We start from the raw sequence: 26,559 nt of genomic DNA, 5'->3' as shown, positions 1-26,559 counted from the left end.
CAAATTTTAGGTATTTTGAGCATTCTAAAGTTTATAAATACAAACTAGAAGAGGACCTAAAGGGACTTGCAGAGAAGAATGCCATCGATTCATTTCAGAAGCAGATCTCCTTCAAGATTAAAGATCTTCATTCAAATTCTTTAGAAGTTTTATTGGGTTTCTTTATGTCTTGTTGTTTTCCTAACTTTGAGATGGTGTTATTCCAGATTATGAACTAAAATCCCTAGATACCTAGGGAAGATGAAACCTATATGAATCTTATTATTTGATTTCTGAATTACATGATAAATACTTGATTCTTGTTCTCAATTATGTATGCTTATTTCATGTTTTAATATTTTCAGGATATTAATTCATGCTTGATATGCTTATTTTAGTGGAGCAAAAGTCCCTGTTTAAGAGTAGATCTAGCATAATTGAGTGGAGTTGCATGCAATCCTAGAAATAGGACGACATAAATCTACCGGATTAGAATCAAATCTAATAGGGGAAACCATAGATTGAGTTAATGCGATAATAGGGGTTTTAATTAGAAAGAGATTTCAATTAATCAACCTAGAGTCAGTTGTTCTTATTCTCGAAAGAGATATTAACATAATTTAGGAATTTCTACAGATCAAGGCGCAAGTGAATAAATCGTTTAATTCACATTTAGAATAATAAGTGAAGCTAGGTGAATTCTTTCCTGGGTATTGTCTATCTCATAGGTTTTCTTCAAATATTTTCCTAATTCATTCTTTGTTGCGTTCTTAGTAATTAGTTAATTAATTTTAGATTAAAATCAATCCCATTAATTTTTCGGTTAAATAATACAAAAAACAATCATTACCAGTACTTTTAGTCCTCATGGATATGATATTCCCGACTCACCATAGCTATACTATTATTCGATAGGTACAATAGCTTGTAATTTTAGTTAGTTTAGTGACCATCAGAGATATCACACTATCACAATTTATATATAATGGCATGTATAGCTAAACTCGTACTCGCTATGTTAGTTCGAGAATCGGATAAACCGTAGCTCTAATACCAAGAAATGTAACACCCTAACACATATCCGTCTCTAGAATAGGGCTACAGAGCATTACCAGAGTTTACAAAACAAATACAATTAATTCATGTCTTTTACTATTCATATCCGAAACAAATCATAATTCAATCATGTTGCCCCTTAAATGGACACTCGAGGTCCTATTTATACATTAGAAATAAGTCAGGACTGAATCGGGAACTCAAACAATTTTTTCGCGAAATTTCAACATTTTTCTTAAGTGCAGGGGATACATACCCGTGTGGTCAAGCCATGTGGCTCACACGGCCAAGTGACTGGAAACACAAAAATTTACACACTTTTTCATACCCTTTTTAACTTAAATTCATGCGAATTCGGTTAAATTATTGTCGAAAAATGATTAATTTTTATAAAATAATTAAAGTGCACTTAAAATATGAACATTTTAAATTTTAGTTAATTTCATAATTATTTTTGATGAATTTTGGTTATTTTCAACAGATTTGCACAAAGGGCGAAAAATGGCTTGGCAGACACTGCTAAAAGCACAAAACCGAGAAGCAATTTGGAGTATAGAGGCGAACTAAATTTCAGCCTAAGACGGTCCAAAATTATATTTATTTATTCAAAATATAATTAATTTTAATTTATATCCAATTTAATTTAGGTTAATAAATTATGATTAATTAATTATGAAAAAGTGGTCCGATTGAACCGAACCAAGTAAACCGAACTGGCCAAGAAAAGGACAGCCCCAAACCGTCCAAGTGCTGACCCAATTCAGCTCATTAGCTGATTATTTAAGCTGAAAAGAAGCCCTTGAAAACTGTTTCGAATTGCAATTAAACCCCTCCTGTGACAGCCCAAAATTGACCCTAGTCGGAATGTGGTTTCGGGACCGCAAAACCGAGGCATAAAAATAATTTAATGCTCATTTTGATGCTTATGATATGTGTTAATTCGTGTGTGACATTTTTGATGTTTGATTTAGAGTTATAAATGTGAATTTCACTAGAAAGGACCTAGTAGAAAACTTTGAAAGTATGATGGGGAAATGTGTGATGACTAATTAAAGCATGCATGCAAAACAATGGCCTTGCATGTCAAATATCCCTCTTTTATAGGAGGTGGCCGGCCATGACAAGGAGTATGGGCTAAACATGTCATGAAACATGTTTTGTTGGTGCATTGGGGAGAAACAATAAACAAATAAGTATGGGTAATAAAGAAAGAAAAAAAAATGTGTGTGAGTGAACCCCCCCCATTGCCGTGCATTGAAGAAAAGAAAAGAAAAAAATTTTGCTCATCCATTTCATTCTCTCTTGACCGAAAATACCAAAGAGGAAGGAAGGAATTTTTGCTTCATATTTGGTTTGGAAGGGGATTAGGAAGAGATTTGGCTATACTTGCATCAAGATTAAGGTATGTTTGAGGTTGTGCCATGAGATTCATGCATGTTTTTAGTTGCTAGCTTGATGTTCTTATTAGCCCATGGTTCAAATCTTTGTTATATCATGGGGATGGTATTTGGCCAAGGTGGATTTTGTGTTAATGCCATTGCATGTTAAATATGAAGCTTGCTAATGGTATATGTGATGGTGGATTGATGGCTCTTGGACTTTCTTTTTAGTATTTTGAGTAAGACATTAAGTTCTTTGCTTAATCATGACCAAAATTATGGTGTTGTGATGTATTCGGTCATGGTATATCCATAAGTATGATTCATGCATGTTGCATGGTAGGTAAGATTTGAGCTTTGGATATGTGTTTATATTTGGATATAAACAACTTGAGATTCGGCCCTTGCACCTACATGAATATATGTTTGCACATGATGTATTGGTATGACATATATACTATTTTAAGGTGTATATTTGCTTGTGATGTTGTTTCGGTTATGAAGTAAATGAGAGATGTGTATTGAGCTACAATATGTAATGCGTTAGTTAGTAAAATGTATGCTGTTTTTTTTGTGTAGTATTAAGTGTAAAATTGGCCTCAACATAGACATGCATATTCGGCCAAATGAAGTAGATTGGTGTGCATGTATTCGGTTAGAGGCAACCATATTGAAGCCTTATCTTGGCTTAGATTATTGACTAAATGGGTAATAAGTGAGGATGGTTGCTGAATATACAAACATACATATGCATGTGTAATTGAATTATGAATGTTTAGCAAGATGGTTAAACTAGTTGATTTATTGATTAAGCTCAAGGAGTTAAAGAAGGAGAATCAAGCAAGGGAAAGACGAAGGTCATCAAGTAGCCGACTTGGACTATTTTACCCAACACAAGGTAAGTCACTAAGCATATATTTTGTATTGATTTGAATAGACATAATGTCTATATAATTATGCCGAAAGGAATGATGAATTTATATACATGTATGTATGTGGTGATGGAAGTGTTGAATGAAAGGAAAAGAGGTGAGATGTATTGAGTTGTTGATTTCGGCACTAAGTGTGCAGGTATAAACATTTGTGATCATGAGAATGGCACTAAGTGTGCGGGTTTAAAACTTGTACAACACTAAGTGTGCGAGTTTGATCATATAGCACTAAGTGTGCGAGTTGATTATATAGCACTAAGTGTGCGGACTCACTATATGCTTTTGAATCACTATTGACACTGAGTGTGCGACACTATTGAGTTGATCACGGACAGCGGATTGGGTAAGTACCTTGAGTTCATGGCTAATAGGCGCTATGTTTATATTTGGGGTTGAGCTTGGTAAGTTTGAACCTATGTGAAAATGTAAATTGAAGTCACGTACATAAGAATTATCGTGGAATGAGTGAAAGGTCATGTAGATGTATGATTGTGACGAAAACAAAATGGTGTATAGAAATGCTTCAAATATCCTATTGATTAGTATATGGAATGTGAATGTGTAACTTGGTATATGGTTGAATCGAATGGTCTAAGGAACTATGGTATAGTTCGGTTTGAATGGAGTAATTAGCCTCGTTCCATTTTGTTTCCTTTTGCGATAATGTTATTAATGGTTGGTAGTGCATTGCTTATGACTTCTTCGAGTTATATACTCATTCGGTGTTTGCTTGTCACCTATTTTAGGTTTCTTGGACTCGACTTTTTGCGTATTCGGGACCGTCATCGAAGTCATCACACCGACTAGCGACTTTTTGGTATCTTCTTCTTAGATGGTCTAAGAGAACATTTTGGCATGTATAGGTTATTATGTTTTGTTTGAACTTGGTATGTAAAATTTTGAATAGCCATGCGAAAATGGCTTATAAATGTTTTGAGCATAATGTTATAATCATTTGGTATGTATATGCTCATTAAGAGGCACGGAAATGTTTGGCAATAACCACCCATTAGAATGGGTCATCATGATTATATTTTGGACTATATATGAAAAAGGGTGGTTGAATCATAGAAACTATGTGTTAGAGAAAGTCTACCCTAGAAATAGATGTTTGGCGACAATAAAGATGTGGATGTGAAAATCACTAAAAATAGTAGGAATGGAATTAAATAGTAAATGAACCTTGATGAATCTATATTCATATGGAAGAAACGAAACGGTCATATGAGTTGTATGTTAAGCGATATTTGGGTTTTCGTGAAACAGGGCCAGAACAGTTTATGGAATCCCTGTTCCGACTTTGAAAATTCATTATAAATTAACCTGAGACATTTAGAAATAATGCCATATATGTATAGATTCCTTTTTGAGTATAGTTTCTATAGAAACAAACAGAATCAGAATTGAAGCCCTGCATGGGAGTTATTCGAGTTACAACGCACGAAGGTCAAGATAGTCGACCCACAGTAACATGGGAGACTTTAACTAATAAACTGTACTAATTGGCTTGACCAAAAATTCTAGAAAAAAATCTGTAGATGGAAATATGAGTCTAGTTTCAGGGAAAAATTACGAAACTGATTTTCGAGTTACGAAACTGATTTTCGAGTTGTAGAACTCAAGTTATGATTTTGAAGAGACTAGTACACAGATTGGCAGCTTGTTTGGGAAATTATCAATAAGTGGTTTGAAGTTTGTTAACACCTCGTGTTCGACTCCGGCGACGGTCTCGGGTTAGGGGTGTTACAATTTTATTGGTATCAGAGTATGGTTTAGTCGGTTCTAGGACTACCATAGCACGTATGAGTCTAGCTATACATGCCTTAATGTTAATGTTTAAATGTGTGATGACTTCTGACGGTTAAAATTTTTGTTTTGATTAGTAAATGGATCCCGATGTAGAGAGAACCTTGGCGGATGACGTTGAAAGTGTAGCGGCTGCTCTGCACAAGGGATGCCGCTGTTGAACCTCACCATCTGCGAATAATCAAGGTGAGGGGCTAAACAAGCCTTCTTTACCATGATGAATGAGTGGGTCGCATAATATGCCCGAACCAATCCGGCTGTCCAACAATTCCGAATTTGAATAATCCACCCCAAGAGCCCGTAATGCCATTAGTTATCGACCTGTGAGGTTGAGTAAGCCACCAGAGACTTGATTAGGAAGCGGGGGCTGAAGAGTTCAGGCCATAGTTACCGATGATGCCGAAAGGGCCGAGTTACGCTTGATAACACCATTCGTGTGTTTGATGAACTATCATGCACACCGATGAATGTCTAAAGTGTGCTATATCCTTGTTATGAGACTCGACTTACTATTGGTGGAGGACTTTGATTTCCATAGTCCCAAACGAACGAGTTACTTGGGATTTCTTTCAAATAGAATTTCGAAAGAAATATATTAGTCAGCGGTTCATCGATCAAAAGCGTAAGGAATTCTTGGAGCTCAAGCAAGGCCAGTATGACAAGATTCGAATACGAACATGAGTTCATAAAACTCGATCGGTATGCCCGGAGTGTGTGGTGATGAGGTTGCTATGTGCAAGAGGTTTGAAGAAGGATTGAATGAAGATTTAAAGCCACTAGTGGGTATTTTGGAGATAAAAGAATTCGTAACACTAGTTGAACGAGCCTGCAAGGCGGAGGAACTTGGAAAAGAGAAGAAGAAGGCTGAATTTGAAGCTAGAGACTATCGCAAAAGATCGACGGGTAAAGCTCCGCTTCTCGATCAAAAGAAGTTCGTGGAGGACACCAATAAATCGAGGACGACTGGGAATTTCCATAAGAGCACGACCATTGACGGACTCGAGCTACTTGTAGCTAGTGTGGGCAATAACCGTCAAGAGAAACTCCAATGCCCCAATGTGGGAGAAGACACATAGGTGAATGTTGGGGTAAGTCTACCAATAGGGCTTGTTACGGATGCGGTTCAAGGACCACTTCATTAGAGATTGCACGAGCTTGATGAGAAGAATAGGATGCAAGGTGCAAGACCTAGTGGAATGACAACTAGAGGTAGACCACCAAGAATTTCGGGAGGTAGGGGTGGTAGTCGAGAGGGGCCACCGATACGGCTGTTCGATCCGAGACTCGTACTCTGCTAGGGCATATGCCATCCGTGCACGAGAGGAAGCATCCTCCCTAATGTTATCACCGGTACTTTCACTCTCTTTGATACTAGTGTGATTGCGTTGATTGACCTGCTCTACTCATTCATATGTATGTGAAACCTTAGCATCCAAGAAGACTCTACCGTTGAGTCTCTCGAGTTCGTAATTCAGTGTCAAACCCTTAGGGTCAATACGTGCTTGTCGACAAAGTGTGCAAGAAATGTCCCTAGTAATCCGAGGGTCCTGCTTTCCGTGGGACTGATGCTTTTGCCGCTTGATGAATTTGATGTTATACTCGGTTTATATTGGTTGACCGTGCATGATGCGGTTGTGAATTGCAAAAGCAAGACTATTGATTTGAGGTGCGCAAATAACGAGATGATTCAATTGAGTCTACGGACTTGAAGGGTTGCCAACTGTAATATCATCAATGTTGGCCCGAAATATGTAAGAAAAGGGTGCGAAGCATACCTTGCGTATGTACTTGATGATAAGGAGTTAGAAATAAAACCGAATCTATGCTTGGTGGTTTGTGAATACCGGATGTTTTTCCAAGAATTACCGGGTTTACCACCGTTCGGAAGTAGAGTTTGGTATTGAGCTTGTACCGGGACTACGCCAATTTCGATAGCTCCGTGATCGTATGGCACCAACCGAGTTGAAGGAGTTGAAAGCTCGGTTGCAAGAGTTGACGGATAGAGGTTTCGCCGACCAAGTTTTTCACCTTGGGGTGCACCAGTGTTGTTTGTGAAAAGAAGGATGGAACCATGAGGTTGTGCATCAACTATCGTCGACTTAATAAAGTGACAATAAAGAACAAATATCCGCTATCACAGATCGATGATTTGTTCGATCAACTGAAGGGAGCCTCAGTGTTCTCAAAAATAGATTTGAGATCGGGCTATTACCAGTTGCGAATCCGAGATTCGGACATACCCAAAACTGCCTTTAGAACGAGATATTGTCACTACGAGTTCTTAGTGATGCCGTTTGGGCTCACTAATGCCCCTGCAGTATTTATGGATTTGATGAATCAGATCTTCAGACCATATTTGGATCGGTTCGTAGTTGTGTTCATTGACGACATCTTGGTCTATTCAAGAGATGAGACCGAACATGCGGAGCACCTGAGATTAGTGTTGCAAATATTACGGGATAAGCAGTTATATGCTAAGTTCAGCAAGTGTGAGTTCTGGTTAAGAGAGGTTAGCTTCTTGGGTCATGTGGTATCTGCATCGGGTATTCGAGTCGACCCGAGCAAAATTTCAGCCATACTTAACTAGAAGCCTCCGAGAAACATTACTAAGGTTCGGAGCTTTTTGGGACTTGCCGGTTACTACCGATGGTTTGTAAAAGGATTCTCGATGATAGCCACACCCATGACGAAACTGCTTCAGAAAGATGTCAAGTTTGAATGGACGGAAGAGTGTCAGAAAAGTTTCGATCAATTGAAAACTCAATTGACGGAAGCTCCAAGACTAGTACAACCCGAATCTGGCAAAGAGTTTGTCATCTATAGTGATGCCTCCCTACTTGGGTTAGGTTGCGATTGATGCAAGAAGGTCGAGTTGTGGCCTATGCGTCGAGACAATTAAAGCCACATGAGAAAAATTATCCGACCCATGATCTCGAATTGGTCGCCATCGTATTCGCCTTAAAGATATGGCGACATTACTTATTTGGTGAGAAGTGCCATGTGTATTCGGATCACAAAAGTCTCAAATATTTGATGACTCAAAGAGACTTAAATCTGCGACAAAGACGTTGGCTCGAGTTGTTAAAAGATTATGAGCTTGTCATTGTTTATCACCCGAAAGGCTAATGTGGTTGCGGACGCCTTAAGTGAAAATCACTATTTGCTTTATTTAGCTATGAATGTACACTTGTCTATCCTACCCGACAATGTGTTAATAGCCAATTAAAGGCCAAACCATTATTGACTCATCAAATTCGGAAACTCGAAAAGTTGACGATGAGTTGGTTGCAAAACGGGCCGAGTGTGTTCCAAACAAGGAATCGGAGTTTCAAATTGATGATGACGATTGTTTGAGGTTCGAAATCGTTTGTGTGTTCCAAGAAATTCGAACTCATTTCGATGATTCTAAACGAAGCTCATTGTAGCCGAATGTCAATTCACCCGTGAGTACGAAGATGTACAACGATTTGAAATGTCGGTTTTGGTGGCATGGTATGAAACGAGACATCTCCGACTTTGTTTGAGATGTTTAATATGTCAACAAGTGAGAGCGGAACATCAAGTGCCTTCGTGGTTACTTCAACCGATCATGATACCGAGTGGAAATGAGATCGAGTCACAATGGACTTTGTGTCCGGACCGCCATTGTCGATGAGCAAGAAGGATGCGATTTGGGTTGTTGTTGATAGATCGACTAAGTCGGCTCACTTTATCCCCGTCGTCATGATTTTTCATTGGATAAACTAGCTGAATTGTACGTTTCTCGATTGTGAGATTACACGGGTATCGATTTCTGTTGTGTCGGATAGAGATCCGAGATTCACCTCGCGATTTTGGAAGAAATTGCAAGAAGCTTTGGGTACCAAGCTGCATTTTAGCACCGCTTTCATCCACAAACCGATGGTCAATCCGAGCGGATAATTCGGATACTTGAGGATATGTTGAGATGTTGCGTCCTCGAGTTCGATGGTTCATGGAACGGTATTTACCTTTGATTGAATTCGCTTACAACAATAGTTTTCAATCAAGTATTAAGATGGCGTCTTACGAGGCCTTGTACGGCGTAAATGCCGTACACCATTGTTTTGGACCGAGCTCGGCGAAAGCAAAATTTTCGAGTGGATTTGATTAAAGATGCTGAATGAAAGTAAAGGTAATCCGTGAAAGTCTGAAGGCGCCACAGATCGTCGAAAATCGTGACGCGGATTTGAACGAAAAGACATTGAGTATCGTGGGAGATAAAGTGTTTCTTAAAGTTTCGCTTGGAAAAGATACTCGATTTGGCCGAAGGCAAATTGAGTCCGAGGTTCATCGGGCCATATGAGATATCCGAACGAGTCGGTCCGGTTATGTATCGTTTGATTTTGCCCCGAACTTGAAAAGATTCACGACGTCTTTCATGTTTCGATGCTTCGACGCTATAGATCCGATCCATCGCACGTAATTAGTCCATCAGAGGTTGAAATTCAAGCCGATATGAGCTATGAAGAAGAACCGATTCGTATCCTAGCTCGTGAAGTGAAGGAGTTGCGAAACAAAAGGGTTCCGCTGGTGAAAGTGTTATGGCTCAAACACGGGATAGAAGAAGCTACTTGGGAACCCGAGAACTCTATGAAAGAGCGATACCCAAATCTATTTACGGTAAGATTTTGGGGACGAAAATTTCTTAAGTGGGGAGAGTTGTGACAGCCCAAAATTGACCCTAGTCGAATGTGGTTTCGGGACATAAAACCGAGGCATAAAAATAATTTAATGCTCATTTTGATGCTTATGATATGTGTTAATTCGTGTGTGACATTTTTGATGTTTGATTTAGAGTTATAAATGTGAATTTCACTAGAAAGGACCTAGTAGAAAACTTTGAAAGTATGATGGGGAAATGTGTGATGACTAATTAAAGCATGCATGCAAAACAATGGCCTTGCATGTCAAATATCCCTCTTTTTATAGGAGGTGGCAGACCATGACAAGGGAGTATGGGCTAAACATGTCATGAAACATGTATTGTTGGTGCATTAGGGAGAAACAATAAACAAATAAGTATGGGTAATAAAGAAAGAAAAAAAAATGTGTGTGAGTGAACCCCCCCAATTGCCGTGCATTGAAGAAAAGAAAAGAAAAAAATTTTGCTCATCCATTTCATTCTCTCTTGACCGAAATACCAAAGAGGAAGGAAAGAATTTTTGCTTCATGTTTGGTTTGGAAGGGGATTAGGAAGAGATTTGGCTATACTTGCATCAAGATTAAGGTATGTTTGAGGTTGTGCCATGAGATTCATGCATGTTTTTAGTTGCTAGCTTGATGTTCTTATTAGCCCATGGTTCAAATCTTTGTTATATCATGGGAATGGTATTTGGCCAAGGTGGATTTTGTGTTAATGCCATTGCATGTTAAATATGAAGCTTGCTAATGGTATATGTGATGGTGGATTGATGGCTCTTGGACTTTCTTTTTAGTATTTTGAGTAAGACATTAAGTTCTTTGCTTAATCATGACCAAAATTATGGTGTTGTGATGTATTCGGTCATGGTATATCCATAAGTATGATTCATGCATGTTGCATGGTAGGTAAGATTTGAGCTTTGGATATGTGTTTATATTTGGATATAAACAACTTGAGATTCGCCCTTGCACCTACATGAATATATGTTTGCACATGATGTATTGGTATGACATATATACTATTTTAAGGTGTATATTTGCTTGTGATGTTGTTTCGGTTATGAAGTAAATGAGAGATGTGTATTGAGCTACAATATGTAATGCGTTAGTTAGTAAAATGTATGCTGTTTTTTTGTGTAGTATTAAGTGTAAAATTGGCCTCAACATAGACATGCATATTCGGCCAAATGAAGTAGATTGGTGTGCATGTATTCGGTTAGAGGCAACCATATTGAAGCCTTATCTTGGCTTAGATTATTGACTAAATGGGTAATAAGTGAGGATGGTTGCCGAATATACAAACATACATATGCATGTGTAATTGAATTATGAATGTTTAGCAAGATGGTTAAACTAGTTGATTTATTGATTAAGCTCAAGGAGTTAAAGAAGGAGAATCAAGCAAGGGAAAGAAGGTCATCGAGTAGCCGACTTGGACTATTTTACCCAACACAAGGTAAGTCACTAAGCATATATTTTGTATTGATTTGAATAGACATAATGTCTATATAATTATGCCGAAAGGAATGATGAATTTATATACATGTATGTATGTGGTGATGGAAGTGTTGAATGAAAGGAAAAGAGGTGAGATGTATTGAGTTGTTGATTTCGGCACTAAGTGTGCGGGTATAAACATTTGTGATCATGAGAATGGCACTAAGTGTGCGGGTTTAAAACTTGTACAGCACTAAGTGTGCGAGTTTGATCATATAGCACTAAGTGTGCGAGTTGATTGTATAGCACTAAGTGTGCGGACTCACTATATGCTTTTGAATCACTATTGACACTGAGTGTGCGACACTATTGAGTTGATCACGGACAGCGGATCGGGTAAGTACCTTGAGTTCATGGCTAATAGGCGCTATGTTTATATTTGGGGTTGAGCTTGGTAAGTTTGAACCTATGTGACAATGTAAATTGAAGTCACGTACATAAGAATTATTGTGGAATGAGTGAAAGGTCATGTAGATGTATGATTGTGACGAAAACAAAATGGTGTATAGAAATGCTTCAAATATCCTATTGATTAGTATATGGAATGTGAATGTGTAACTTGGTATGTGGTTGAATCGAATGGTCTAAGGAACTATGGTATAGTTCGGTTTGAATGGAGTAATTAGCCTCGCTCCATTTTGTTTCCTTTTGCGATAATGTTATTAATGGTTGGTAGTGCATTGCTTATGACTTCATCGAGTTATATACTCATTCGGTGTTTGCTTGTCACCTATTTTAGGTTTCTTGGACTCGACTTTTTGCGTATTCGGGACCGTCATCGAAGTCATCACACCGACTAGCGACTTTTTGGTATCTTCTTCTTAGATGGTCTAAGAGAACATTTCGGCATGTATAGGTTATTATGTTTTGTTTGAACTTGGTATGTAAAATTTTGAATAGCCATGCGAAAATGGCTTATAAATGTTTTGAGCATAATGTTATAATCATTTGGTATGTATATGCTCATTAAGAGGCACGGAAATGTTTGGCAATAACCACCCATTAGAATGGGTCATCATGATTATATTTTGGACTATATATGAAAAAGGGGTGGTTGAATCATAGAAACTATGTGTTAGAGAAAGTCTACCCTAGAAATAGATGCTGGCAGCAACAGTGATGTGGATGTGAAAAATCACTAAAAATAGTAGGAATGGAATTAAATAGTGAATAAATTATGTAAATGAACCTTGATGAATCTATATTCATATGGAAGAAACGAAACGGTCATATGAGTTGTATGTTAAGAGATATTTAGGTTTTCGTGAAACAGGGCCAGAACAGTTTCTGGATTCCCTGTTCCGACTTTGAAAATTAATTATAAATTAACACGAGACATTTAGAAATCATGCCATATATGTATAGATTCCTTTTTGAGTCTAGTTTCTATAGAAACAAACAGAATCAGTATTGAAGCCCTGCACAGGGAGTTATTCAAGTTGCAATGCACAAAGGTCAGCATAGTCGACCCCTGTAATATGGGAGACTTTAACTAATAAACTGTACTAATTGGCTTGACCAAAAATTCTAGAAAAAAATCTGTAGATGGAAATATGAGTCTAGTTTCAGGGAAAAATTACGAAACTGATTTTCGAGTTGTAGAACTCAAGTTATGATTTTTGAAGCAACTAGTACACAGATTGGCAGCTTGTCTGGGAAATTATCAATAAGTGGTTTGAAGTTTGTTAACACCTCGTGTTCGACTCCGGCGACGGTCTCGGGTTAGGGGTGTTACACCTCCACAATTGGTGGCTTTTTAGATTTGCCCCAAGCCATTTTTAGCAAAGTTGAAGCCATCAACTTTGCCACATAGGAGGCTGGCCAAGGGGTGGCTCTTTGGCTGCTATTTTTAGCAAATTTCAGCTTCCACATTCAGCTATAAAAACCCCCCTTGGCTGATCATTCAACACATCCCTCATTCAAATCTCTTCTCTCACAATTCTTCTCTCCTCTTTCACTTTTTCTCTCATTTTTCCCATTCAAAGTTCCTTGCTCTTTTGCCAATTTCTTCCCTTGAGAAAGGATTCTTCTTCAACCATTTTGGAGCATCAATTGAGTGTTCATAGCAAGCTTTGATTAGTAAGGACAACAAAGAAGGGAACGGAGCAACCTAGTCAAGCCACCGAAAAACACCAGATTTGATTCTTGTTCCCTATCTCTTTAATTTTTGTTCTTTTTGTGATGAACATATCTATGAATATTTATGTTTTTGGAATGGCTAATTTAATCAGCTTAGCTTGAATTTAATTCGTGTTGGGTTGATTGCATTTTGTCCTCTTATATTATTAAAGTTGTGTCTATGCTGTTATAAGCCTCAGTAAAATGCTTGATTAAGTAAAATCATGCCTAGGTTATTCTTGCATTATAATTGTGAGGGAACTAATAAATTAATTATTTAAACAGATTGAAATTGTAATTAATGGACACAATACTTAATCAGTGCTTGTTTATTCTTCTAAGGTAGCTGAAGGTTAAATTAGCATTGTATCTGGCGATACACTTGCCTTGCATAATTTGCAATAATGACTAAACTATTTCAAGGTAAGGATACCTTGTTACCTCACATAGTCTTTTATGTTCTCATTAGATTTAATTAATCGTTTGAATTGACATAGGAATATGCAAAAGATTAGTTCAATTTAATGAGTGTGTATGTGCAATAGTATGCTTGCTTATTAGAATCTGTTTATTGATTGAATAGACATAGGGATATGTTAAGAGATGAATAGATTTGTGTAGGTGAGTATGTTCACAAGTTAGAAAATTACCGAGTTGCCGTGAATTTATTCATAACAATATAAACATGAGTTTAATAATTCTAAGTTAAAGAAATGAATTAATCTAACACAATTATGTCATCTAAATTAAACTCGTATTTTGAAGTCGTGCATTTGAGATTTATTTCTTTAGTTTACTTAGTTTAAAATCTTAGTTTTTAATCACCCTCTTCAAGCAAAATATTTTTCTTCACCAAAGTGTTTTAAATTGCATTCATAAATAATTCTTTTCACAGTTCCTGTGGGTACGATAACTCGACATTTACTTGTCACTTTATTACTTGTTGCGATTGTGTACACTTGCACATTTCTGTCGTTCTAGTGACACACCCATGTCTTAAGCCGTGTGGGCATTCGATGTGAGGCACATGACTGTGTCCCAGCCCGTGTTCAAATTAGGGTAGCTACTGACTTGGTCACACAACCGGCCACACGCTTGTGTGCTAGGCCGTGTGGACAATTTAATTTCAAAAATAAGGTGCAGGATTCAAACGGCCAAGACGCACGCCCGTGTGTTGGGCCGTGTGTTTCACACGGCTGAGAAACATGCCCGTGCCTTTGTCCTTGTGACCAATTCTGAGCATTTTGTTTCTCAATTTTTAAGATGCAGGGGACACACGGCCAAGCTTCATGTCCGTACGCATGGTCGTGTGTCACACACGGTTGAGACACACGCCCGTGTGTCTATCCGTGTGGACAAAATAAACCTATTTCCAAGCCTTATTTCTCACCCGAAATTTTCCTTGTACCTACATTAATACTTGTATACAAATACCAACCAATTTAAAATGTTAAAACCAAGCCAACATTAACATTATATTTAATATATCATCACATGTATTCAAACTTACCTTTTTTAAAAAAAACATATATGTTTACCATAATTCAATCTAACCATATCAAGCACTCAGATATTAACCATATTATAACCTCAAGTATATATTCACTAAATATACCATTACTAGCCATTCCAATAGCTTGATTACAAATAACCATTTACATGCCAACATTGGCCAAATTAGCCAATACATGCCATCATACGAAAATAAGTTTGTTGTTTATACCAAAATGTGCTGAAGGATAGTGTGATGATGCTCCGACCAATTCAATCTTTACGAGCTTCCGAGCACTATAAAATAGAGACAAGAAAATCGAGTAAGCATTTTAAATGCTTAGTAAGTTCGCATAACAAGAATTTAACTTACCAATCGTGTACATCAAAATAAGTATACAAACATGCATCCAAATCATTACAGTTATTTGCCTAAACACATATGATCTCAAGAAACTTGTTCGTCATGTATATCATGTAAACATCAAAAATCAAAGATGAGCTCATCATGTAATAACTTTCATAAACATGTGCTTTTCAAATCATATTTCCATATAACATGTGCATTTCCATAATCAATCATATTAAGTTCAATTCAACCATGTCAAAACTATTCCCATTAAATTTATTTGAAATATCGATGGATACACATGTAGTACACTCAAAGTGCACAAAACTATAAACCGTCAACTCATATTCAGGGGTACCCAATTAGGGCACATAATCAATAAGCACTCTCTCAAGCCTATAACAGGATGCTCATGTGAGCCATGTAATAGGAAGTTTATCCGGGCTATATCAGGAAACTCATAAGAGTTTAGAACAGGAAGCTCATTGAGCTTAACAAGTAACTTTAAAGAGTTATTATCAGGGAGCCCGGGATAGCCATATAACAGGATGTTCAAGCGAGCCATGTCAGGAAGCTCAAGAAGAGCCTATATCAGGACACTCATAAAGAGCTGCGTTTGTGTCTGCAATATATGCAGGATCACAACCGATCATATAACAGGACGCTCACAAAGAACTGTGGTAGTCCGCAACACATGCAGGATTACTACCGATCAAGATGCTCACAGGAACCATGTAACAGGAAGTATCGAGAAGGCTTATAACAAGATGCTCTTTCAAGCTAAGGTGTGTCTGCAACATATGCAAGACCACAACCAATTGGGAAATCTTATATCCATTGAATTTCATCTATTCGAACGAGACTTATACTTATCGATCACTATCAGGCATGTAATTAATTTTATACATTGAACATTTATACAATTCACACATATTCAACATTCAATTCCAAGCACATTAATATACATAATCTAGTTACACGAACTTACCTTGTCACTTGTTCGTATACAGAAATCTACTAATCTGACACTTTTTCTTTCCCTCGATCTAATTTCATATTTGAGTTATCTGGATCTATATAAATGAATTTAACGTCAATTTAATCCATTTCATACTCAATTTAATTCAATTAAAATCTAAAGAAAAATTACCATTTACCCTTATACTTTTCATAAATGCCGATTTCGTCCCTAGGCTTAGAAAATGAAATTCTTGCAACTTATTCCTTATTCCAAGCCTAACCAATTTTTACATATAACATTTACAGCAAATATATTTCATAAAAATAAAAAATTTTCCATGAATTTTACATCTTTACAATTTAGTCTCTAAATCACAATTTCATGAAAATTGACATTACAAAAGTTGTTTATCTATCAACAACCTTTCATTTTCTAACATAAATTTTAAATTTTCAGCATATTCATCCATGGAAAAATATCAATTCTTTAATATCTTTTCATTGATCCCTAAAATAGATAAACTAGGTTATTCTAATCTCAAAAATATAAAAATTACTAAAAATAGGACAAGAATACTTACCCAATTATGCTTACTTATTTTTTTTCTCTTTCCTAGGGTTTCCAAAGAATTTCGAGGATTAAGATGATGAAATAAGATGATATTAGGCTATTATCATCTTTATTTATTCCAAATTCCAATTTAGTCCTTTTCTTTTTCTAAATTTCTATGGATGAATCATCAAAAATATCTACTAACTTCTTTTAATGGTCTAATTACCATATATGGACCTTCCATTGCTATTTGATACTTTTAGCTACTAGAACTCAACTTTTTCATTTTATGCAATTTGGTCCTTTCTATAATTAAACATGAAATCAGTAAAATTTTCTTATCAAAATTTTCATACGTCGTTCCTATCATGATACAGACCATGCAATAATTTTAAAATAAATTTCTTTCTAACTTAGATTTGTGGTCCTGAAACCACTATTACGATTTCACTGAAAATCGACTGTTACAAGTTATTTCATGCCACATTTTAATGAATTTATTCTTTTATTTGAATTTTTCTTTTCGACGCTGTATTCTTTCACTGTCATATTGATAATTGTTTCCTTCACTGACTGTAGATGCAAGGTGTTGTTAACTTTTTTGGCTGAATATCTATTCTGATAGACCAAAATATGCAAGCATTCCATATGTTTATGTATGTTTTTCTACAAGTGCTTCTTTCTTTATATTTATCTCCATAGATATTTAATCTGTAGTAGATTTTCATAAGCAATATTTGAATCAAGGAGTTGTGTCTTTTAAAGAGTGAAATTTGTAAGATGTAGATTCATGGCATTGTTATATGCAGCTTTTTGATCGTACAGGACTATTGTATGGGGAAATAGCTAGATTTGTGTTAAAATTGGTCGCTATCAAAACAAAACCCCTGAAAGATCAATTAACAGGACTCAGCGGAGTTCTTGGACCCCATAACCATCATGGGAATCAAAACTATATTGATGCTTCAAAGGCTGATCCAAGTGCTGCATGGGACAATTTATGGGGATAAAACATTAGTGCTTAGTTTGCTACTCAATTTCTATCCAACAATTCTAGGTAAATTGACCAGAAATTAGAAAAGGTTTGTTGAGGGCGGAGATGAGACGAATCCAACTACTTGTGTCAAGGGCTAGATCTTTCTTCTCACGATCCGTGCAGCCTTAGGTGATCCGTTCATCCAAACTCTCCTAAGTCAGCCTTTACTCAAGTGAGGATTCCTTAAGAACTCCTCCAACGCACCAATTTGTATAGCGGAAGCAAACTATGTCAAAAGAAGCCACAAAGAACAACAGAAAAAATGCATGAGAGGTGTTTGAGTAAATGTTCTCTCTATATTCTCTTATTCACAAAGAATAATGAAACAATGAATAGAGTGAGTACAAATGAGGGAGAAACTCTCTATTTATAGTTGAGCTCCCCCAAAACTGACGGCCAAGATTACATTACATCGACGGATGAGATTAGCCCTGTGACAAGTGGTATCTAAGTTATTGGTTGCGAAGGCACCGTTAGGATGTCAAAAGAAGTTGTCAGTCAAAATGAACCAATGGAGACCCGTGGAAGGGCCAGAAAAGTGAGTCAATTAAGGGACTTGTTGAAGCTTTGGAGGGTCGATTCGTCACTCTTGAGGAGTCTATAAGGGATTTCAAGAAGAGGATCGATTATGTCGATGATAGACTCACTGATGGGTTGTAATCGATAAAGGAGCAACTTAGGGAATATATGTGGGATACTATCGGTTCCTCGGAGAATAAGTTGGCTAGGAAGGATGATGCTCTCGAGGCTATTGTGACACCCTTTACCCGTGTCCGACGCTGGGATAGGATATGATGCATTTTCGGACTTGAACATACACAACTATGTAAAGCTAGGCCAAAAAATTTCGTTCAAATTTAAAATTTATTCAAAATCATGCATATCATCCCTTAAATGGGCCTACGAGACCCAAGACATTCATTGGGAGAGATTCGGGACTAAACCATGAACTTTAGAAAAGTATTAATAAACCAAGGTCACACACCCGTGTGGATACAAGGACACGCCCATGTGCCCTAGGCACACTCGTGTCCTCAGGCCGTGTAACTCTCTGTTTATTACTTAGCATCAATTAAGGGTCACACGCCCGTTTGCTAGCCTGTGTGGTGAATTTAATTTTTGCATTTAACGTGTTCACACAGCCTGGGCACACGCCCATGTCCTAAGGTCGTGTCCTCCACACGGTTGAGACACATGGCCGTGTCTCTGCCCGTGTGTTTACTACCATGCATACTAACTTGAAAAGTTAGGGAACAGGGGATACACGACCGGACAACACGCCCATGGGGCTGACCGTGTGTCACACACGGTCCAGACATACGCCCGTGTGTCTACCTGTGTGGACAAATTTTGAGGCTATTTACCAAGTCCTCTTGTCACCCATAACAACACAAACATATTCACATGTCAATGGTGATAGATTAGGCAATGGTTGGGTTATTTCAACCTCTAAAACTTTACGTCATGCATGACATTCACATATCAAAGAATTCATGTTTATCACTCCCCACTTGACAAGTTCAGTCATTTCATTTTGTTTACCTTGTTCATATTATGACTATGCTAATTGGTATCATTTATCCAGTAAGCATGAATTTCACATTTTTATCAACCATCTGGCACACACCACAAAAGTAATAACACACCTCATGCATATAACAGTATTTAGGGATTACAACCCAATAATCAATATGAACCATATTTCATGGCCATATACAAATTTGGAGTAATATACCAAAAAGGAGCCATCACCTTGGCTAACAAATATGACACATATAACAAAATTCTAAGTCCCCTATACATGCAATACTTAAAAGCATTTAACAAAATATACCCCAAAAGATTTGTTGATAGTGTGACTCGAGCTCTGTAATAGTCCGGTTTAGACCCTAGTCGGAAAAGTGGTTTCGAGACCACAAATTTGAGTTAGAAAAATATTTGAAATATTAATTTTCGTGCTTATGGTATGTGAATTCGCATGTGTGAAAGTTTCATATGAAAATTTATTTATTTGTGTGCTGAAGTAAAGGTATCTATATTGTAAAGGTATCTATTTGTCATGGCTTTATAAAGCAAGGGTCTTTATGTGGTTATTAGCCCATTGAAAAGATTAATGGACATAAATGGACATTTGGTAATGGTTAAATTATGTTATAAAATAAGGGCAAAATGGGAAATTGATTAATATGTTAATATTAATCAAAACAAATCAAAATTTTGCCATTTTATTCATCTTTTTCTATCGAAAATAGAAGAGAAGAAAAAGGTTTTAAGCTTCATTTCATTCAGCGATTGATTTCCTTAATTAAGGTATGGATTTTGTTTGGTTTTTGATAATTTCTATGTTTTTGTGATCGTTGCTTTGGGTTTTACTAAGCCCATGCCTCAACTTCTGAATTTGATTATTATTTTGAAATGTTCCATTGATGAAATTGTGAGTTTTTTTATGTTAATTTTTGAGAAATAAAAGATATATGTTGGATTGATATATTTTGTCTTTGAATTTTTAGTGATTTTGAGTAAAATGGGCTAAATTGTGAAATTTGTAAATTGAAGGACTAAAATGTGAAAGAAATGAAATGTGTGGGCAAGTATGAGTACTATGAGAATTCATCCAAGCATGAGTTTATGCAAACTATGTGTATTTTGTAACACCCCGAACCTGAGACCATTGCCGGTGTTGGACACGAGGGGTTAACAAGCCAAGTTCACATGTTTTGCCCACCAATTTGACAATTCCAGTCAGGCTGGAAAACTGCGTCACTGTCGCCTTAAAAATCATATCTCGAGTTTCAAAACTCAGAAACTGGTTTCGTAAATTTTCCCTGAATTTAGACTCATATATCCATCCATGGATTTATTTCTAGGATTTTTGGTCGGGTCAATTGGTACAGTTTATTAGTTAAAGTCACCCATGTTACAGGGATCGACTGCTCTGACCTTCGCGCGGTATAACTTGAATATATCTCTGTACAGGACTTTAATGCTGGTGTCGTTTGTTCCTAATGAAACTAGACTCAAAATGGAATCTGTACATATAAGGTATGTCTCCTAATTATTTTTGGATAATTTATAGTAAATTTTTAAAGTTGCGACAGGGAACCCAGAAACTGTTCTGGCCCTGTCTCACAATAGCTTTAATATCTCTTAACATGTAACTCCTATGACCATTTCGTTTCTTCCATATGAAAATAGACTCATCAAGGTTCATTTACATAGCTTATTCACTATTTAATTCCATTCCTACGAATTTTGGTGATTTTTCACATTCACGTCACTGTAGCTGGCAGCATCTGTTTTAAGGTAGGTCTTACCTATTTGGTAGTCTCCATGAACCAACTAGTCTTGCCATACATAGGTTCATATATGATCATTTTAACCATGCCAATGGCTGATCATATGACCAACATTCCCATTTCCAAGCCATAGCCACATCATGACACCAAATATATACATACAAACCACAATTATTCTAAGTTCATGTTTCCTTTTCGAGCCATTTTCGCATGGCCGTACATACTCACATCACAACATATTTAACAAACAAGGGTAGTCCTATACATGCCATTTCAAGTTCAACCAAAATTTATACCAAAATGGAGGCTTGATAGTGTGGATGACTTCGACTTCAACGATCCCGAATCCGATTGCTATCGAGCGAAATCTAGAAAACCGAGAGCCAAAGCAATGAGTAAGCATTTTATGCTTAGTAAGTCTCAAGGAATATAATCAACTCTAATTACAGCAATACATTCACATAGTTAAATGCATCATTTCATTAATGCAAATTCACATAATCATACTTCACCGTCCCAACTCTTATGTTCATACACAAATAACGGCTTCATTAAGGCCGATAACTCGTTCCATCATAGGAGCGGATATTCACACGCTCTACTCCTAGCGCAAAGCACACACCGCACTTACCTTGTCATTGGGAAATTTCACAAGTGCATTAGCTGAAATTTTCCAGCAAGCTTATAATTTTCAAATCACATACCTTCGAGTTTAACCGGATATCGCTACTCGATCAATCGCCGGGACATAGCCCGTTATGGTAACCCGCACCAAGGCCTACGGACTTAACCCGGATATCACGATTTGCACAAATGCCTTCGGTCTTAGCCCGGATAGAATGACTCGCACGAATGCCTTCGGTCTTAGCCCGGATGTAGCCACTAGCACAATTGCCTTCGGTCTTAACCCGTTATAATTTCCAGCATAATTGTCTTCGGGCTTAGCCCGGATATCATTCAATTTCTCATGCACACATACATCAATAATCATTGGACATACATATTTATTTTCGTTACTAAGGCTCAAACACAATTATAATCACTAACATAATCGCCTTCGGACTTAGCCCGGTATCATTCAATACTCATACACACATAAATCAATAATCAATACATCCATATTTCATTCCACATAATTCAAGTAAGGTCACTTCTTGAGGACTTACCTCGGATGTTGTCGAACGGCTTTTACGGCTATTCGATTACTTTTTCCTTCCCTTGTCCAATTGTGGCCCTCTTAGCTCTTGAGCTAATTCAAACAAATTGATTTATCAAAACCTCATTGTGCTAGCTTATGGCGAATATGACAAGGAATTTAAATGGTCATATGGCCACCCTTTAGCTTGAATACACAATGGTCATGCACATTTTATACTACATCAAGCAATTCAATACAATTTATTCGAGCATCAAGGAAAAGCTAAGGCCTTCAATAGGCTACCCAAGGCGAATATACTTGTCCTTGTTGAGGCCAATTATGCACTTAATACCACACAAAACAGCATGCATTTTACTAGTTAATGCTTTGCATATTGTAGCTCAAAACTTACAATATAGCATCAAGCACTCATATGTGTGCTAGGCCAATGTGCTTACAATTTCACAATTATTCTTCAACATCTTCTTCTTTAAACAAACTTATTCATCACTTCCTTCATAACCAAAACATCATGTGCAAACATATATATACATATATGAGCATGGCCAATTTCAAGGTGTCCATAGCCATCCAAAACACAAATTTTAACTAACATGCAAGAAGCATGAACCATGCTCATGAATGCATCATGGCCGAATATGACAATCATGCTCCTTTTCAACTTCAATCATGATAAAACAAAAGAAAGCTCAAAATTTTACTCAAGAGTAGACAATCCATCATTGCATGCATCATCATCAAGCTTCACACTTAGCATGCAATGGCTTTATCACCATAACAACTTTGGCCAAATACCATTTCCATGGCTTAACAAAGATTTGAGCCATGGCTAACATGCACATCAAGTTAGCAACCAAAACATGCATGAAACTCCTAACACAACCTCATACATACCTTAATCTTGATGCAAACTTAGCCAAATCTCCTTCTAGATCTCTTCCAAACCAAGCATGAAGCAAAAATCCTCCTTCTTCCTTAGTTTTGGCTCAAAGAAAGGATGAACAAATTTTTTTCTTTCCTTCTCTACAACTCACTGCAATGGGGGATTACCACACTCACACACATTTTTTTCATTTTTTATCACCCATACACCTTTGTTTATTATTTCACCCTAATGCACCAACAAAACATGTTTCATGACATGTTTAGCCCATCCTCCCTTGTCATGGCCGCCACCACCTATAAAAGGGGAATTTGACATGCAAGTCCATTATTTTGCATGCATGCTTTAATTAGTCATCACACATTTCCTATCATACTTTCAAAGTTCACTACTAAGTCCTTTCTTGTGGAATTCACCCTTATAACACTAAATCAATCATCATAAAATGTCATACATGAGCACACACATATTATAGGCATCAAAATAAATTTTAATTATTTTTATGCCTCGGTTTTGTGGTCCCAAACCACATTCCGACTAGGGTCAATTTTGGGTCATCACAACTCTCCCCACTTAAGAAATTTTCGTCCCAAAATCTTACCGTAAATAGGTTTGGATATCGCTCTTTCATAGAGTTCTCGGTCTCCCAAGTAGCTTCTTCCATCCCGTGCTTGAGCCATAACACTTTTACTAGCGGAACCCGCTTGTTTCGCAACTCTTTCACTTCTCGTGATAGGATACGAATCGGTTCTTCCTCATAACTCATATTAGCTTGAATTTCAATTTCGATGGACTAATCACGTGCGATGGATCGGATCTATAGCGTCAAGCATCAAACGTGAAAGACATCGTGAACCTTTTAAGTTCGGGGGCAAAATCAAGCGATATGCCACCGGACCGACTCGCTCGATATCTCATATGGTCCAATGAACCTCGGCTCAACTTGCCCTTACGGTAGAACTCGAGTACCTTTTTCCAAGGCGATACCTTGAGAAACACTTTATCACCCACCGATACTCGATATCCTTACGCTTCAGATCCGCATTTACTTCGACGATCGGAGGCTATCTTCGACTTTCACAGATTACTTCCACTTTCTGCTCAAAGATCCCTAATCAAATCCACCCGAAAATCTTGCTTTCACCGAGCTCACCAAAACAATGGCGTCGGCATTTACGACCGCATAAGGCCTCGTAGGGTGCCATCTTAATACTTGATTGAAAGTCGTTGTTGTGTTTAATTCAATCAACGGCAAATACCGCTCCCATGAACCACTAAACTCGAGGACGCAACATCTTAACATATCCTCAAGTATCTGAATTATCCACTCGGATTGACCATCGGTTTGGGGTGAAAGGCGGTCTGAAATGCAACTTGGTACCCAAAGCTTCTTGCAACTTTTTCCAAAATCGCGAGGTGAATCTCGGATCTCTATCCGACACGATAGAAATAGGCACCCCGTAATCTCACAACTGAGAAACGTATAATTCCGCTTAATTTGTCCATTGAAAATCCGACGACGGGGACAAAGTGGGCCGACTTAGTCAATCGATCTACCACGACCCAAACCGCATCCTTCTTACTTGTCGACAATGGCGGTCCGGATACAAAGTCCATTGTGACTCGATCCCATTTCCACTCGGGTATCGTGATTGGTCAAGTAATCCTCAAGGCACCGATGTTCCGCTTTCGCTTGTTGACATATTAAACATCTCAAACAAAGTCGAGATGTTTCGCTTCATACCATGCCACCAAAACCGACGCTTCAATTCATTGTACATCTTCGACTCCCGTGGATTGCCATTCGCTACAATGGGCTTCATTCTGAATTATCGAAATGAGTTCAATTCTTTGGGACACACGGACGACTTTTGAACCTCAAACAATCGTCATCGCCGATTTGAAACTCCGAGTCCTTGTTCGAACACATGCAGCCCGCTTTGCAACCAACTCGTCGTCGACTTTCTCGAGCTTCTCGAATTTGGTGTGTCAATAATGGTTTGGCTTTCAATTCAGCCACTAACACACCGCTCGGATCGGACGACAAGTGCACATTCATCGTCAGAAGTGAATAACGATTTACGACTCAAGGCATCCGCAACCACATTCGCCTTTCCCGTGATAGTCAATGATCAGCTCATAATCCTTTAATGTACCGAGCCAACGCCTTTGTCGCAGATTTAAGTCTCTTTGGGTCATCAAATATTTGAGACTTTTGTGATCCGAGTATACATGGCACCTTTCACCAAATAAGTAATGTCGCCAAATCTTTAAGGCGAATACGATGGCGCCAATTCGAGATCATGAGTCGGATAATTTTTCTCATGTGGCTTTAATTGCCTCGACGCATAGGCCACAACTCGACCTTCTTGCATTAATACGCAACCTAACCCAAGTAGAGAGGCGTCGCTATAGATGACAAACTCTTTGCTTGGACTCGGGTTGCACTAGAATTGGGGCTTCGGTCAAATAAGTTTTCGCTGATCGAAACTTTTTGGCATTTCTCCGTCCATTCAACTTAACGCCCTTTTGGAGTAAGCCATCATCGGCGTGGCTATCGTTGAGAAGCCTTTACAAATCGTCGGTAATAACCTAAGCAAGCCCCAAAAGTCTCAACCTCAAGAATATTTCTGAGGCTTCCAATTAAATATGGCTGAAATTTTATTCGGTCGACTCAATACCGATGCAGATACCACATGACCCAAGAAGCTAACCTCTTAACCGTAACTCACACTTGTCAACTTAGCATATAATTGCTTATCCCGTAAAATTTGCAAAGACTAATCGCAGTGTTCAAAGATGTTCGGTCTCATTTCTTGAATAGACCAAGATGTCATCAATGAACACGACTACTTAATCGATCCAAATATGGTCTAAAGATCCGATTCATTAAATCCATAAATACCGTAGGGCATTAGTGAGCCCAAACGGCATCACTAGGAACTCATAGTGACCATATCTCGCTCAAGGCGCCTTGGGCACGTCCAATCTCGGATTCGCAATTGATAGTAGCCCGATCTCAAATCTATTTTCGAGAACACCGAGGCTCCTTCAGCTTGATCGAACAAGTCATCAATACGCGGCAACGGATATTTGTTCTTTATCGCCGCTTTATTGTCGACGATAGTCGATGCACAATCGCATGGTTCCATCCTTCTTCTTCACGAACAACACCGCGCACCCTAAGGCGAAAAACTCGGCGAGCAAAACCTCTATCCACCAATTCTTGCAACCGAGCTTTCAACTCCTTTAATTCCGTTGGTGCCATACGATATGGAGCTATCGAAATGCCAAATTCTATTTCCCGAACAGTGGTAAACCCGCAATTCTTCGGGAAAACATCCGGTATTCACAAACCACGGGCACAGATTCGGGTTTCTTCTCGATTCCTTGTCATCGAAAG

The 26,559-nt window shown here is 37.8% G+C and overlaps 1 pseudogene; it reads left to right on the top strand.

The window, feature by feature from the left end:
• The window catches only part of LOC108452624 (peroxisomal membrane protein 13-like), a 60,623-nt pseudogene extending 42,816 nt beyond the window's left edge, over nt 1-17,807 (top strand).
• The last annotated feature ends 8,752 nt before the right edge of the window (nt 17,808-26,559 follow it).

The sequence above is a fragment of the Gossypium arboreum genome, chromosome 7, assembly GCF_025698485.1.
Source record: "Gossypium arboreum isolate Shixiya-1 chromosome 7, ASM2569848v2, whole genome shotgun sequence".
In the NCBI taxonomy this organism is placed as follows: Eukaryota; Viridiplantae; Streptophyta; class Magnoliopsida; order Malvales; family Malvaceae; genus Gossypium; species Gossypium arboreum.
This window is presented reverse-complemented; position numbering and strand designations above follow the sequence as displayed.